General features: G+C 39.0%; 1 non-coding gene across 1 annotated transcript in view; it reads right to left on the bottom strand.

Annotated features, from left to right (window-relative positions):
• Nucleotides 1-13,364, bottom strand: part of LOC102287322 (ATP-binding cassette sub-family C member 4) — a 236,515-nt gene extending 223,151 nt beyond the window's left edge. The window contains exons 1-3 of the transcript XR_011466364.1: nt 13,360-13,364; nt 13,170-13,280; nt 11,971-12,091 (exon numbers count right to left, since the gene is read on the bottom strand). This is a non-coding gene — a transcript (ATP-binding cassette sub-family C member 4). The remainder of the gene's footprint in view (nt 1-11,970; nt 12,092-13,169; nt 13,281-13,359) is intronic.
• Nucleotides 13,365-15,835: the final 2,471 nt, after the last annotated feature.

Consider the following 15,835-nt stretch of genomic DNA (forward strand, 5'->3'; position numbering starts at 1 on the left):
CTATAGATCTGGAGAAATATAAGTCGGTTCAAGGAACTAGCCAAAAATGAACTGAACCCACAATACAACAAAACCAGAGAAAGTCCTATATATATTTTTACTATTTTTAAATAATCATTAATAATTAAAATTTCTTTCAAAGAGAAATTTTTTTAAAAATTAAAAAAATTTTTTAAGTCCTCTATTGTTCCTTTAATTTTCACTTTTATAACCTATTGCACTTTCAAAAAAAAAAAAAAAAACCCTATTTTTTTTCTTCTTCAGCAAACTTCATATATACATATTTTATAATTTTTTGATATTTTTTTTCTTCTTGTTTTTCTTTAACATTGTATTTTTGAAATTCCAAACTCTACTCTAGCTATGGTTTTTTTAATTTTAGCTTTTTGGTATATGTTATCAATTTTGTACCTACAGTTTTTTTTATAATTTCTGTGACTTTTTCTTTTTTCTGTTTCATTCTCTTCTTCTTTTTATATAACATTGTATATCTGAAATTCCAAACTCTACTCTAGATTTTTAATTTATGCTTTTTTGTATTTGATATCAAATTTGTACCTGTATTTTCTTTATAATTTTGCAATATTGTTTTTTGTTTGTTTTTTTCTCTCTTTATGTTTCTTCTTCAGGCTTTTTTTTTAACATTGTATTTTTGAAATTCCAAACTCTACTCTAGATTTTTAATTTTGGAAATTAATTTATGTATTTGTTACCAATTTTGTACCTTTAAGAACCCAATCTTCAGGACCCATTTTTCACTAGGGAGCGAGATTACTGGCTTGACTGCTCTCTCTCCCTTTGGACTCTCCTTTTTCTCCACCAGGTCGCCTGTGTCTCCTCCCTAACCCCTCTCTACTCTACCCAACTCTGTGAGTTTATGTGTGTTCCAGATGGTGGAGAACACTTAGGGAACTGATTACTGGCTGGATCTGTCTCCCTCCTTTTCATCCCCCCCTTTTATCTCTTTTGCCACCTCTGTCTCCTTTCTCCTTCTTCTCTTCTCTGTATAACCCCGTGATTATCTCTGAGTGGTCCAGTTGTGGAATGCACACAAGGAAGTGACTACTGGCTACCCCACTCTCTCCACTATTGATTCCACCTCATCTCATTTGGGTCACCTCTAACTCCCTCCTCCCTCTTCTCTTCTCCATGAAACGCTGTGAACCTCTCTGGGTGACCCTCACTTGGGGTCTGGAAACTTTTCATCTTTAACGTAGATGTTTTATCAATGGTGCTGTATAGAAGGAGAAGTTTTGAAACTACTGTAAAAATAAGACCGATAACTGGAAGCAGGAGGCTTAAGTCCAAACCCTGACTCCCAGGGACTCCTGACTCAAGGAACATTAATTGACAGGAGCTCATCAAACGCCTCCATACCGACACTGGGAAACTAAGCACCACACCAGGGCCAACAAGTTCAGGAGCAAGACATACCAAGCAAATTCTCCAGCAACAAAGGAGCACAGCCCTGGCAGACCCAAGATACAAGCTGCCCAAAGTCACCCCAAAACCATAGACACCTCATAACTCATTACTGACATTTCATTGCAACAGAGAGAAGAAATACAGCTCCACCCATCAGAACACTGACAGAAGCTTCCCTAACCAGGAAACCTTGACAAGCCACCTGTACAAACCCACACACAGTGAGGAAAAGCCACAATAAAGAGAACTCCACAAACTGCCAAAATATAGAAAGGACACCCCAAAATCAGCAATTTAAACAAGATGAAGAGACAGAGGAATACCCAACAGATAAAGTAACAGGATAAATGCCCACCAATCCAAACAAATGAGGAAGAGATAGGGAATCTACCTGATAAAGAATTCCAAATAATGATAGTAAAATTGATCCAAAATCTTGAAATTAAAATGGAATCACAGATAAACAGCCTGGAGACAAGGATTGAGAAGATGCAAGAAAGGTTTAACAAGGACCTAGAAGAAATAAAAAAGAGTCAATATATAATGAATAATGCAATAAATGAAATTAAAAACACTCTGGAGGCAACAAATAGCAGAATAACAGAGACAGAAGATAGGATTAGTGAATTAGAAGATAGAATGGTAGAAATAAATGAATCAGAGAGGATAAAAGAAAAACGAATTAAAAGAAATGAGGACAATCTCAGAGACCTCCAGGACAATATTAAACGCTACAACATTGACATAGGGGTTCCAGAAGAAGAGACAAAAAGAAAGACCATGAGAAAATACTTGAGGAGATAATAGTTGAAAACTTCCCTAAAATGGGGAAGGAAATAATCACCCAAGTTCAAGAAACCCAGAGAGTCCCAAACAGGATAAACCCAAGGCGAAACACCCCAAGACACATATTAATCAAATTAACAAAGATCAAACACAAAGAACAAATATTAAAAGCAGCAAGGGAAAAACAACAAATAACACACAAGGGAATTCCCATAAGGATAACAGCTGATCTTTCAATAGAAACTCTTCAAGCCAGGAGGGAATGGCAAGACATACTTAAAGTGATGAAAGAAAATAACCTACAGCCCAGATTATTGTACCCAGCAAGGATCTCATTCAAGTATGAAGGAGAAATCAAAAGCTTTTCAGACAAGCACAAGCTGAGAGAATTCTGCACCACCAAACCAGCTCTCCAACAAATACTAAAGGATATTCTCTAGACAGGAAACACAAAAACGGTGTATAAATTCGAACCCAAAACAATGAAGTAAATGGCAACGGGATCATACTTATCAGTAATTACCTTAAACGTAAGTGGGTTGAATGCCCCAACCAAAAGACAAAGACTGGCTGAATGGATACAAAAACAAGACCCCTACATATGTTGTTTACAAGAGACCCACCTCAAAACAGGGGACACATACAGACTGAAAGTGAAGGGCTGGAAAAAGATTTTCCAAGCAAATAGGGACCAAAAGAAAGCAGGAGTAGCAATATTCATATCAGATAAAATAGACTTTAAAACAAAGGCTGTGAAAAGAGACAAAGAAGGTCACTGCATAATGATCAAAGGATCAATCCAAGAAGATGATATAACAATTATAAATATATATGCATCCAACACGGGAGCACCGCAGTATGTAAGACAAATGCTAACAAGTATGAAAGGAGAAATTAACAATAACACAATAATAGTGGGAGACTTTAATACCCCACTCACACCTATGGATAGATCAACTAAACAGAAAATTAACAAGGAAACACAAACTTTAAATGATACAATAGACCAGTTAGACCTAATTGATATCTATAGGACATTTCATCCTAAAACAATGAATTTCACCTTTTTCTCAAGCGCACATGGAACCTTCTCCAGGATAGATCATAGCCTTGGTAAATTCAAAAAAATAGAAATCATTCCAAGCATCTTTTCTGACCATAATGCAGTAAGATTAGATCTCAATTACAGGAGAAAAACAATTAAAAATTCCAACATATGGAGGCTAAACAACACGCTGCTGAATAACAAACAAATCACAGAAGAAATCAAAAAAGAAATCAAAATTTGCATAGAAACAAATGAAAATGAAAACACAACAACCCAAAACCTGTGGGACATGGTAAAAGCAGTCCTAAGGCACACCTAAAGAAACAAGAAAAAAGTCAAATAAATAACCTAACTCTACACCTAAAGCAACTAGAAAAGGAAGAAATGAAGAACCCCAGGGTTAGTGGAAGGAAAGAAATCTTTAAAATTAGAGCAGAAATAAATGCAAAAGAAACAAAAGAGACCATAGCAGAAATCAACAATGCCAAAAGCTGGTTCTTTGAAAGGATAAATAAAATTGACAAACCATTAGCCAGACTCATCAAGAAACAAAGGGAGAAAAATCAAATCAATAAAATTAGAAATGAAAATGGAGAGATCACAATAGACAACACAGAAATTCAAAAGATCATAAGAGACTACTATCAGCAATTATATGCCAATAAAATGGACAACGTGGAAGAAATGGACAAATTCTTAGAAAAGTACAACTTTCCAAAACTCGACCAGGAAGAAATAGAAAATCTTAACAGACCGGTCCAGAGGGCTTCACAGCTGAATTCTACCAAAAATTTAGAGAAGAGCTAATACCTATCCTGCTCAAACTCTTCCAGAAAATTGCAGAAGAAGGTAAACTTCCAAACGCATTCTATGAGGCCACCATCACCCTAATACCAAAACCTGACAAAGATCCCACAAAAAAAGAAAATTACAGGCCAATATCACTGATGAACATAGATGCAAAAATCCTTAACAAAATTCTAGCAATCAGAATCCAACAACACATTAAAAAGATCATACACCATGACCAAGTGGGCTTTATCCCAGGGATACAAGGATTCTTCAGTATCCACAAATCAATGAATGTAATACACCACATTAACAAATTGAAAAATAAAAACCATATGATTATCTCAATAGATGCAGAGAAAGCCTTTGACAAAATTCAACACCCATTTATGATAAAAACTCTCCAGAAAGTAGGAATAGAAGGAACATACCTCAACATAATAAAAGCTATATATGACAAACCCACAGCAAACATTATCCTCAATGGTGAAAAATTGAAAGCATTTCCTCTAAAGTCAGGAACAAGACAAGGGTGCCCACTTTCACCATTACTATTCAACATAGTTTTGGAAGTTTTAGCCACAGCAATCAGAGCAGAAAAAGAAATAAAAGGAATCCAAATTGGAAAAGAAGAAGTCAAACTCTCACTATTTGCAGATGACATGATTCTCTACATAAAAAACCCTAAAGACTCCACCAAAAAATTACTAGAACTAATCAATGACTATAGTAAAGTTGCAGGATATAAAATCAACACACAGAAATTCCTTGCATTCCTATACACTAATAATGAGAAAACAGAAAGAGAAATTAAGGAAACAATTCCATTCACCATTGCAACAGAAAGAATAAAATACTTAGGAATATATCTACCTAAAGAAACTAAAGACCTATATATAGAAAACTATAAAACACTGGTGAAAGAAATCAAAGAGGACTCTAATAGATGGAGAAATATACCATGTTCATGGATTGGAAGAATCAATATAGTGAAAATGAGTATACTACCCAAAGCAATTTATAGATTCAATGTAATCCCTATCAAGCTACCAACAGTATTCTTCACAGAGCTAGAACAAATAATTTCACAATTTGTATTGAAATACAAAAAACCTCAAATAGCCAAAGCGATCTTGAGAAAGAAAAATGGAACTGGAGGAATCAACCTACCTGAAGGCTCTACTACAAAGCCACAGTTATCAAGACAGTATGGTACTGGCACAAAGACAGAAATATAGATCAATGGAACAAAATAGAAAGCCCAGAGATAAATTTTTTATATGGACACCTTATCTTTGACAAAGGAGGCAAGAATATACAGTGGATTAAAGACAATCTCTTTAACAAGTGGTGCTGGAAATCTGGTCAACCACTTGTAAAAGAATGAAACTAGAACACTTTCTAACACCATATACAAAAATAAACTCAAAATGGATTAAAGATCTAAACATAAGACCAGAAACTATAAAACTCCTAGAGGAGAACATAGGCAAAACACTCTCTGACATACATCACAGCAGGATCCTCTATGACCCACCTCCCAGAATATTGGAAATAAAAGCAAAAATAAACAAATGGGACCTAATTAAACTTAAAAGCTTCTGCACATCAAAGGAAACTATTAGCAAGGTGAAAAGACAGCCTTCAGAATGGGAGAAAATAATAGCAAATGAAGCAACTGACAAACAACTAATCTCAAAAATATACAAGCAACTCCTACAGCTCAACTCCAGAAAAATAAATGACCCAATCAAAAAATGGGCCAAAGATCTAAATAGACATTTCTCCAAAGAAGACATACAGATGGCTAACAAACACTTGAAAAGATGTTCAACATCACTCTTTATCAGAGAAATGCAAATCAAAACCACTATGAGGTACCATTTCACACCAGTCAGAATGGCTGCGATCCAAAAGTCTACAAATAATAAATGCTGGAGAGGGTGTGGAGAAAGGAACCCTCTTGCACTGTTGGTGGGAATGCAAATTAGTGCAGCCACTATGGAGAACAGTGTGGAGATTCCTTAAAAACTGGAAATAGAACTGCCTTATGATCCAGCAATCCCACTGCTGGGCATACACACTGAGGAAACCAGAGGGGAAAGAGACACGTGTACCCCAATGTTCATGTGGCGCTGTTTATAATAGCCAGGACATGGAAGCAACCTAGATGTCCATCAGCAGATGAATGGATAAGAAAGCTGTGGTACATATACACAATGGAGTATTACTCAGCCATTAAAAAGAATACATTTGAATCAGTTCTAATGAGGTGGATGAAACTGGAGACTATTATACAGAGTGAAGTAAGCCAGAAGGAAAAACATAAATACAGTATACTAACGACATGTATATGGAATTTAGAAAGATGGTAGAATAACCCTGTGTGTGAGACAGCAAAAGAGACACTGATGTATAGAACAGTCTTATGGACTCTGTGGGAGAGGGTGGGAAGATTTGGGAGAATGTCATTTGAAACATGTGAAATGTCATGTATGAAACGAGATGCCAGTCCAGGTTCAGTCCATTCTAAACGATGCTGGATGCTTGGGGCTGAGCGCTGGGATTAATAAACTTAATAAAAAAATAAAAAATAAATAAATAAACGAGATCAGCCTTGGGATTTCTTTGGAAGGAATGATGCTAAAGCTGAAACTCCAGTACTTTGGCCGCCTCATGTGAAGAGTTGACTCACTGGAAAAGACTCTGATGCTGGGAGGGATTGGGGGCAGGAGGAAAAGGGGATGACAGAGGATGAGATGGCTGGATGGCATCACCGATTCTATGGACATGAGTTTGAGTGAACTCCAAGAGATGGTGATGGACAGGAAGGCCTGGCGTGCTGCGATTCTTGGGGTCACAAAGAGTCGGACACGACTGAGTGACTGAACTGAACTGAACTGAAAGTTAATGTTTAGGCATAATAATGGGAATAGAATTATATAAAGGGACAATTCTACATATTTTAAAGATACAGACTAAAATATTTACAGAATAAAAATGATGTGATATCTAGTTACTGCTTCAAAATAATTTGGGGAAGTGAGAGTAGAGGTTCAGATGATTCAAGACTGCTCATGAGTTGGGAACTATTGAAGCTGACTTATGATGACATAGAGGCTTATTTTCCCTCTACCATCTGAGTTTTTAGCTAACACTCCCTGTAATAAAAGACAGAATAACAAGGGAAAAAGAAACAGAAGTTTATTAATATTCAGACCTCCTATATACCTGGGAGATACTCAGGTATCTCCTGGCTCAATTCACTACCTTAAATACCATCTTGAGCTCAAGACAAACAGAAAAGTGAGGTAGTACTTATAAGAGATTAATAGGAAAAGCAACATGGTGGGACTGGGTGTGTCATGCAGATTTAAGGCTTCTGGAAGACTTTTCCATTGACAGGATTCTTAGGTGATTTAGAGCCATCTTTCTGGTACAAAGAGAGAGACACCCTTACAAATGGAATTTCCTTTATCAATGTAAATGTCCCTCACAGAAGGTTAGTTTATACTCTGTCTTCAGAGATTCTTCTGTGTCTAGTCTCAAAAAAAAAAAAAAAAAAAAAAATCAGCTCAAAACAATTCAAAGATGCATGTTCTGGGGTGACATGCTGCCCTGTAATCCTATACTGTTTTTGTATTTTTGAAATATTCTTGAAAACCTATGTGGCACACCTGAAACTAATACAATGTTGTAAGTCAATTATACTTCATTTTTTTAATTTTTAATGCTATAATAAAAACTTATACATGCTTTTAAAAAGAAGACTAAAGTGGATTGAAAAGATAACCTTCATTTATTGAAGGAGGAAATAGAACAGGCTCCATCTTGAAAGCAGGACTCCATCTTGGGCTGGACTGTGGACTTTGAGCTACATGCCCAGTATCTATGGAAACAACATACCAATGGAAAACCAGACCCCCAGGAGGAAGGAGCCTCAGGATTTGTACCTAGACTCTCCAGTCACCTAAAAGAATGTGCTAATTATCTCTGTAACAGAACAAAGTCATAAATCCCATTATGTTTATCAGGGTATGACAACAGGCCTATTGATAAATGTCCACTGTTTAAATATCTAGGCTTATGACACATGAGCCTAGATATGGCACAAGTGCGGGCAGCTGCAAAGGAGCACAAGCGTGGCCCAGAGGAGCTAACCCACATCCAAGGCCAAGGGCGGCTGCCAGGAGGAGATATCCCATGTCCAAGGACTGGTGGCTGCACAGGTGCAGGAGGGCCTAGAGGAGCTACTCCACATTCAAGGTCAGGAGGGGCAGTGGTGAGGAGATAACCCTCGTTCAAGGTAAGGAGCAGCTGCTGGGCTTTGCTGGAGCAGCCGGGAAGAGATACCCCATGTCCAAGGTAAGAGAAACCAAAGTAAGAAGGCAGGTTTTGCAAGAGGGCATCAGAGGGCAGACACACTGAAACCATAATCACAGAAAACTAGTCAATCTAATCACCCTAGGACCACAGGCTTGTCTAACTCAATGAAACTAAGCCATGCCTTGTGGGGCCACCCAAGACAGGCAGATCATGGTGAAGAGGTCTGACAGAATGTGGTCCACTGGAGAAGGGAATGGCAAACCACTTCAATATTCTTGCCTTGAGAACCCCACGAACAGTATGAAAAGGCAAAATGATAGGATACTGAAAGAGAAACTCCCCAGGTCAGTAGGCGCCCAATATGCTACTGGAGATCAGTGGAGAAATAACTTCATTGAAAGAATGAAGTGATGGGGCCAAAGCAAAAAGAATACCCAGTTGTGGATGTGACTGGTGATAGAAGCAAGGTCGGATGCTGTAAAGAGCAATATTGCATAGGAACCTGGAATGTCAGGTCCATGAATCAAGGCAAATTGGAAGTGGTCAAACAAGAGATGGAAAGAGTGAACGTCGACATTCTAGGAATCAGTGAAATAAAATGGACTGGAATGGGTGAATTTAATTCAGATGACCATTGTATTTACTACTGTGGGAAGAAATCCCTCAGAAGAAATGGAGTAGCCATCATGGTCCACAAAAGAGTCCAAAATGCAGTACTTGGATGCAATCTCAAAAATGACAGAATGATCTCTGTTCGTTTCCAAGGCAAACCATTCAATATCACAGTAATCCAAGTCTATGCCCCAACCAGTAATGCTGAAGAAGCTGAAGTTGAACGGTTCTATGAAGACCTACAAGACCTTTTAGAACTAACACCCAAAAAGATCTCCTTTTCATTATAGGGGACTGGGATGCAAAAGTAGGAAGTCAAGAATCACCTGGAGTAACAGGCAAATTTGGCCTTGGAATATGGAATGAAGTAGGGCAAAGGCTCATAAAGTTTTGCCAAGAGAATGCACTGGTTATAGCAAACACCCTCTTCCAACAACACAAGAGAAGACTATACATGGACATCACCAAATGGTCAACAGAAATCAGATTGATTATATTCTTGGCAGCCAAAGATGGACATGCTCTATACAGTCAGCAAAAACAAGAGCGGGAGCTGACTGTGGCTCAGATCATGAGCTCCTTATTGGCAAATTCAGACTTAAATTGAAGAAAGTAGGAAAAACCACTAGACCATTCAGGTATGAGACCTAAATCAAATACCTTATGATTATACAGTGCAAGTGAGAAGTGGATTTAAGGGACTAGATCTGATAGATAGAGTGCCTGATGAACTACGGACTGAGGTTCATGACACTGTAGAGGAGACAGGGATCAAGACCATCCCCATGGAAAATAAATGCAAAAAATCAAAATGGCTATCTGGGGAGACCTTACAAATAACTGTGAGAAGAAGAGAAGTGAAAAGCAAAGGAGAAAAGGAAAGATATAAGCATCTGAATGCAGAGTTCCAAAGAAGAGCAAGGAGAGATAAGAAAGCCTTCCTCAGCGATCAATGCAAAGAAATAGAGGAAAACAACAGAATGGGAAGGACTAGAGATCTCTTCAAGAAAATTAGAGATACCAAGGGAACATTTCATGCAAAGATGGGCTCGATAAAGGACAGAAATGGTATGGACCTAACAGAAGCAAAAGATATTAAGAAGAGATGGCAAGAATACACAGAAGAACTGTACAAAAAAGATCTTCACAACCCTGATAATCACGATGGTGTGATCACTGACCTAGAGCCAGACATCCTGGAATGTGAAGTCAAGTGGGCCTTAGAAAGCAGCACTTCAAACAAAGCTAGTGGAGGTAATGGAATTTCAGTTTAGCTATTTCAAATCCTGAAAGATGATGCTGTGAAAGTACTGCACTCAATATGCCAGCAAATTTGGAAAATTCAGCAGTGGCCACAGGACTGGAAAAGGTCAGTTTTCATTCCAATCCCAAAGAAAGGCAATGCCAAAGAATGCTCAAACTACTGCACAACTGCACTCATTTCACACTCTAGTAAAGTAATGCTCAAAATTCCCCAAGTCAGGCTTCAGCAATACAGGAACAGTGAACTTCCAGATGTTCAAGCTTGTTTTAGAAAAGGCAGAGGAACCATAGAAAAATTGCCAACATCTGCTGGATTATGTAAAAAGCAAGAGAGTTCCAAAAACACCTATTTCTGCTTTATTGACTATACCAAAGCCTTTGACTGTGTGGATCACAATAAACTGGAAAATTCTGAAAGAGATGAGAATACCAGACCACCTGACCCACCTCTTGAGAAACCTGTCTGCAGGTCAGGAAGCAACAGTTAGAACTGGACATGGAACAGACTGGTTCCAAATAGGAAAAGTTATACGTCAAGGCTGTATATTGTCACCCTGCTTATTTAACTTATATGCAGAGTACATCATGAGAAACGCTGGGCTGGAAGAAGCACAAGCTGTAGTCAAGATTGCCAGGAGAAGTATCAATAACCTCAGATATGCAGATAACACCACCGTTATGGCAGAAAATGAAGAAGAACTAAAGAGCCTCTTGATGAAAGTAAAAGAGGAGAGCAAAAAGGTTGGCTTAAAGCTCAACATTCAGAAAACTAAGATCATGGCATCTGGTCCCATCACTTCATGGGAAATAGATGGGAAAACAGTGGAAACAGTGGCTGACTTTATTTTTGGGGGCCCCAAAATCACTGCAGATGGTGATTGCAGCCATGAAATTAAAAGAAAGATTACTCCTTGGAAGGAAAGTTATGACCAACCTAGACAGCATATTGAAAAGCAGAGACATTACCTTGCCAACAAAGATCCGTCTAGTCAAGGCTATAGTTTTTCCAGTAGTCATGTATGGATGTGAGAGTTGGACTATGAAGAAAGCTGAGCACTGAAGAATTGATGCTTTGAACTGTGATGGTGGAGAAGACTCTTGAGAGTCCCTTGGACTGCAAGGAGATCCAACCAGTCCCTCCTAAAGGAGATCAGTCCTGGGTGTTCACTGGAAGGACTGATGTTGAAGCTGAATACTTCAGCCAATACTTTGGCCACCTGAATCGAAGAGCAGACTCATTTGAAAAGACCCTGATGCTCAGAAAGATTGAAGGCAGGAATAGAAGGGGACGACAGAGGATTAGATGGTTGGGTGGCATCACCGACTCAATGGACATGAGTTTGGGTAAACTCCAGGAGTTAGTAATGGACAGGGAGGCCTGGCATGCTGCAGTTGATGGGGTCACAAAGAGTATGACACAGCTGAGCGACTGAATTGAACTGAACAATATCCTAACTTGGAATAAAATGTCTTTTCTTTTCAGTCCTTCTTTCCAGAATACTACATTTTAATCAGTTAAAAGGAAAAGAGTAATCCCCCAGAGATCCAGTCCTTTAAATATCTTTGTATTGTAAAGATAAATACAGCCATTGAGCTACATCATGTTTCCTAGACATTTTATCCTCTGATGTTAAACCTCTGGCCTCTTTCCCTACCAGCTGCATCCATCTCAGTACTGATCTGCATGTATACAGTAATGCACTGTATATAAAAGCTTTTACCTCAAAAAGCTTAAAAATTGCAAAAGGCAAATAGGATTTCCAGTAACACTTTATGATTGCTTTCATTAAAGAAGGCTCCCGTGCATCTTTCTCAGCTCTCTTAACTTCTTGATCCCAGTACCTGTGGTAAGAAACAAAGCACAGTAAAAACAGCTTGTCCACAAAGGGAAAACAGGGGAGGGGCGGAGTGGAAGATGAGCCTTCACTACAGGGCACCCTGTGGCTACCCTATAGATGCTGGCTAACTGCCCACAGGGCTTCTGTGAGCAAAGATAAAAGGTGCAGACCCTGAAGCACCAGGCCTGTTTCCCTTCAATAAGCCTTCAAGGGAAAAGTCCTAGTCTCAGGAAATGAGTTCCTGCCAAACTTTGCTGGATTCACAGCACCATGAACAGCTCAAGAGGGCAAACACCTTCCTCCTCCTGCTGCAAAAAAAAGCTAATTCTGACTACATGTTTGAAACTGTTTCTCTGACTTGCTTTTTTTGCTTTTGTTATTACAGTCATACATAATGGCCTGCCTCAAGGACACTGCCACTCTGCCTGACTGTAAACTAAAGTGCCTTTGTTCAGTTACTAGATAATCTGACCTCCCCATCTGTGAATAGAAGAGATTAACACTCCCCTTCCAAAGGCTGGCCATTCCCTTGGAGATGTGTTATAGGACTGAAAATCCTTTCACTTTTCTTCCCCATTGCCTCTCCCTCTCTACTCTGCATTTTGACTTTAGTTCCTCATTGCTTCCTTCTCTCTGACTCTACAAAAGAACCTGGCATCCAGACCTCCACAAGATGGTTACTCTGAGTCACCAGTCTGCCATTTCTGGGTAAGCCAGCTTTCTGAATAAAGTTATATTCCTTTCCTCAATACCTTGTCTCTCAGATTCATTGGTCCGTCATGTGGTGAGCAGAGTGAGCTTGGACTCAGTAACACTCCAGGGACCCCACCTCCCAGGACAGAGCTCAGCCTCCAACGCCTCGACTGTGGGCTCCCTCCACTTGCACAGATGCACAGGGAACATAGATTCCCTGAACCTCCAAAGTGGGCTAAGACCAGGGTTAGCCTGAGATGGGTGAGCATGCGAGGTCAGGGGAGGAGGCTCAGAAGAACCCAGAGGAAGGCAAAGCCCCACACACACACCTTTAGCCCCATGTGGAAATTCTCACTCTTCCTCCCCTTCTCCCTGCTGCCTGTGCTTACCCTTGCAGTTCTTCTCCAAGGTGCTGGGAGCGATCTTCTGGAAGCACCGAGTACATGTCATCTTCTTCTAATCTCCGTTTGTGACCAATTTTAAACAAGGGATTTATCCACCTGTTAAAAATTAAGAGAAAAGAAGAGAGATGTAAATTCAAACTACACATCTTGTTGCAGAGAAGAAGCCAATTCTGACTCCATGTTGAAAACTGTTTCTTTGACTTGCTTTTATTAGTAAAATCATACACAATGGCCTCCTAAAAGAACCCTTGCCCTTCTGCTTGACTGTAAACTACAGTGCCTTTGTTCAGCTCATGGAGAGATAGTTTGTCCCTCCCTACCTGTGAGTAGAAGAGCTTAACACACCCCTTCAAAGGCTGGCCATCCCCATGGAGATGTTTTGCAAGACTGAAGACCCTTTTACTTTACTGCCTCTCCCTCTCTATTTTGCCTTTTGCCTTTAGCTACTTATTGTTTTTCTCTCTGTGATCTATAAAAGAATCTGGTATCCAGACCCAAATAAGATGGTTATTTTGAGGCATTAGCGTGACATTGCACAGGAGACAGGGATCAAGACCATCCCCAAGAAAAAGAAATGCAAAAAAGCCAAATGGCTGTCTGAGGAGGCCTTACTAATAGCTGTGAAAAGAAGAGAAGCGAAAAGCAAAGGAAGAAAGGAAAGATATACCCATTTGAATGCTGAGTTCCAAAAAAATAGCAAGAAGAGATGAGAAAGCCTTCCTCAGCGACCAATGCAAAGAAATAGAGGAAAACAATAGAATGGGAAAGACAAGAGATCTCTTCAAGAAAATTAAAGATACCAAGGGAACATTTCATGCAAAGATGGGCTCAATAAAGGACAGAAATGGTATGGACCTAACAGAAGCAGAAGATATTAAGAAGAGGTGGCAAGAATACACAAAAGAACTATTAAAAACTTCATATATAAAAATATATATATATATATATATATATATATATATTTGTTATTGTTGTTCTTCTCTGCCTTTTTTTTTAAACTTTACAATATTGTATTGGTTTTGAAATATATCAACATGAATCTGCCACAGGTATACACGTGTTCCCCATCCTGAACCCTCCTCCCTCCTCGCTCCCGTACCATCTCTCTGGGTCGTCCCAGTGCACCAACCCCAAGCATCCAGTATTGTGCATTGAACCTGGGCTGGCGACTCATTTCATATATGATATTATACATGTTTCAATGCCATTCTCCCAAATCATACCACCCCCTCCCTCTCCCACAGAGTCCAAAAGACTGTTCTATACATCAGTGTCTCTTTTGCTGTCTCGAATACAGTGTTATTGTTACCATAATTCTAAATTCCATATATATACATTAGTATACTGTATTGGTGTTTTTTTTCTGGCTTACTTCACTCTGTATAATAGGCTCCAGGTTCATCCACCTCATTAGAACTGATTCAAATGTATTCTTATTAATGGCTGAGTAATACTTCATTGTGTATATGTACCACAGCTTTCTTATCCATTTATCTGCTGACAGACATCTAGGTTGCTTCCATGTCCTGGCTATTATAAACAATGCTTCGATGAACATTGGGGTACACATCTCTTTCAATTCTGGTTTCCTCAATGTGTATGCCCAGCAGTGGGGTTGCTGGGTCATAAGACAGTTCTATTTCCAGTTTTTTAAGGAATCTCCACACTGTTCTCCATAGTAGCTGTACTAGTTTGCATTCCCACCAACAGTGTAAGAGGGTACCCTGTTCTCCACACCCTCTCCAGCATTTATTGCTTGTAGACTTTTGGATTGCAGCCATGCTGACTGGCGTGAAATGGTACCTCATTGTGGTTTTGATTTGCATTTCTCTGATAATGAGTGATGTTGAGCATCTTTTCATGTCTTTGTTAGCCATCTGTATGTCTTCTTTGGAGAAATGTCTATTTAGTTCTTTGGCCCACTTTTTGATTGGGTCGTTTATTTTTCTAGAATTGAGCTGTAGGAGTTGCTTGTATATTTTTGAGATTAGTTGGTTGTCAGTTGCTTCATTTGCTATTATTTTCTCCCATTCTGAAGGCTGTCTTTTCACCTTGCTTATAGTTTCCTTTGTTGTGCAGAAGCTTTTAAGTTTAATTAGGTCCCATTTGTTTATTTTTGCTTTTATTTCCAATATTCTGGGAGGTGGGTCATAGAGGATCCTGCTGTGATTTATGTCAGAGAGTGTTTTGCCTATGTTCTCTTCTAAGAGTTTTCTAGTTTCTGGTCTTACGCTTAGATCTTTAATTCATTTTGAGTATATTTTTGTGTGTGGTGTTAGAAAGTGTTCTAGTTTCATTCTTTTACAAGTGGTTGACCAGTTTTCCCAGCACCACTTGTTAAAGAGATTGTCTTTTCTCCATTGTATATTCTTGCCTCCTTTGTCAAAGATAAGGTGTCCATAGGTGCGTGGGTTTACCTTTGGGCTTTCTATTTTGTTTCATTGATCTATATTTCTGTCTTTGTGCCAGTACCATACTGTCTTGATGACTGTGGCTTTATAGTAGGGCCTGAAGTCAGGCAGGTTGGTTCCACCAGTTCCATTCTTCTTTCTCAAAATTGCTTTGGCTATTTTAGGTATTTCCATACAAATTGTGAAATTATTTGTTCTAGCTCTGTGAAGAATACCGTTGGTAGCTTGATAGGGATTGCA

Source organism: Bos mutus, chromosome 12 (assembly GCF_027580195.1).
Source record: "Bos mutus isolate GX-2022 chromosome 12, NWIPB_WYAK_1.1, whole genome shotgun sequence".
Taxonomy (NCBI): domain Eukaryota; kingdom Metazoa; phylum Chordata; class Mammalia; order Artiodactyla; family Bovidae; genus Bos; species Bos mutus.